Here is a 2,143-nt window from a genome sequence, read left to right as displayed (position 1 = left end):
CTATGAGGGCAGCGGAAAGTGAAAGTAATTGGGCTGCAATCGCACAGTCCAGAAGTAGGTTAAACAACTTTTACAAATAACGAATCCTGATTACCTCTGTGCTGCTGTCTGGGGCTTTTGCTAAATGCAAATCATGAAATACAAGCCTTACAGACAGTGAAAGACAACTTCTGATATAACGATAACGAAAGAAATTGTTTATTTTAACACGGTGGAGAAGGACGCATTTGCGCTGTGTTTGTAACACGGCATCCTTCAAAAACCAAAATATTCCCATATAACAGACGTGCTTTTCCTTTTAGTCACTAATTCCTCTTCACCCAAGTGTAGCCTACCTCGCTCGACTCACTATTTTCAGCCATCACGACTTAGCTCCCGCTTTAACACCTAAAACACCACACACCTAAACTGGTAGGGGACGGGCTTCTTGGGCTGCATGACCGCATCAGTTTGGTAAAATATGTTGACATTCAGAATGTGAATACACCATAGACTGTATGGAATGCGCACGGCACAGAAAATGTATCGAATTTATCGAAAATTAAGTAATCTTTGCGGTATGTCCATCGCAAGTGTTGATATCGCGATAACGATAGATTTTAGATATATCGTGCAGCCCTATTCTGCAGGCAAACCTCCTCAGTCTCAACCCCCCGCTTTCGTCCTGAATGGCGTGCCGAGTACTTCTCTTTCATTTTGGAAACTTCTTCCAAGTTCACTAGTGGTCTTCTTTCTTTCTTAAATTTGTTTCTAAGTGATTCGAGCAAGGCATCCTAGGGAAAAAACAGAGTGGTAGATTTACTAATTATGTAAGTGGCATAAGTATAAGTATATATACTCTTTTGATCCTGTGAGGGAAATTGTGGTCTCGCCATTTATCCCAAGCCGTGAATTAGTGAAACCCACTAAACACACAGTGAGGTGAAGCACACACTAATCCCGACACAGTGAGCTGCCTGCTACAACAGCGGTGCTCGGGGAGCAGTGAGGGGTTATGTGCCTTGCTCAAGGGCACTTCAGTCGCTTCCTACTGGTGGGGTTCGAACCGGCAACCCTCCGGTTACAAGTCTGAAGCTCTAACCAGTAGGCCACGGCTGCTCCAAGACAAGATATTGGAGTTGTCACCACAAAGCCCTCATACTATCAAACATTTGTGGACAGTACTGAAAAGGGTGTGTGTAGGCTCTTTTTATTCTGATATTTAACAAATACAAAAAATATGTTAATATTAACTGACCTAAAACAGAAAACTTTTACTCTGATTTAATGATTAAAAGTCAGGGAAAAAACTTCTGGTTCCCACTGTATTTTGACCTTATAACCCTAAAATAATTTTGTTACTTACGTATCCAGAGCCATATTTCTCCCTGAGAAAAGGGAAGCGAATCAAGGTTGATCTCAATGTAAGAACATATTGAGTGTGAGAGGGATACCTAAGGACATTGACAAAACAAACAAACGAAACTATTGCAAGTATTCAGTGTTTCCCATACATTGAGTTAAACTATTTATTGGCTACTGGCTTCTTCAGAAGATCATGTAGGGAAATTAAGCTACACAGGAACTGAACCTACATAAATAATTTTGTAATTATAAAAAAGAATGAAGGATGAGTGACACTTACATGTTTTTTTGACTGAGGTGGTCAAACAAAGCCTGAATGAGGGCATTTTTCAGTTTGTTCTTCCCCTGAGACTTGAACTGTGGATCCTGTGAACTTAAAGCACTACTGAGAAAAGGTGGGAGGATGACATCAGAGGAAACTGGCGAAACTGGCATCACTGACGTCTCCGCTCTCACTTCAGCATCATGGCTGTCTCCCCTATCAATTAGAAAACAGAAATGTTTGCACATTTATAATAATCTTCATATAACACATTTCAGTAAACATATTGAACTTTGCTTAATTACTTACAACTTCAATTTATCTAGAGCAGCCATGAACTGAACCTGGTCCTTCATCTTCGGAAACATTCTCTCACTCATACGTTCTGTCATTTTTGTGAGTGTAAGGCCATCAACTTCATTTTCTGGAGGTGTGTGAGGTGAGGAAGAACTGAATTTAATCAACATGACATATGGACATTTTTATTCTCAATTAAAAAAACCCCATCAATTTGTATTATTACCTCACCACTAAGCA

General features: G+C 40.1%; 1 long non-coding RNA gene across 1 annotated transcript; it reads right to left on the bottom strand.

The window, feature by feature from the left end:
- Window positions 1-628: 628 nt before the first annotated feature.
- Window positions 629-1,804, bottom strand: LOC143099730 (uncharacterized). Its single transcript, XR_012981727.1, has 3 exons — window positions 1,625-1,804; window positions 1,346-1,433; window positions 629-773 (listed from the first exon to the last, which is right to left on the bottom strand). It is a non-coding gene; the product is annotated as an uncharacterized LOC143099730 (long non-coding RNA).
- Window positions 1,805-2,143: the final 339 nt, after the last annotated feature.

The sequence above is a fragment of the Alosa pseudoharengus genome, unplaced genomic scaffold, assembly GCF_046254945.1.
Source record: "Alosa pseudoharengus isolate Yale_2024_CS ecotype anadromous, Long Island Sound unplaced genomic scaffold, YU_APseudo_1.1 YU_APseudo_1.1_scf_3, whole genome shotgun sequence".
NCBI classification, from domain to species: Eukaryota; Metazoa; Chordata; class Actinopteri; order Clupeiformes; family Clupeidae; genus Alosa; species Alosa pseudoharengus.
Note: the sequence above shows the minus strand (reverse complement) of the source record. Positions and strands in the feature narration are given on the sequence as shown.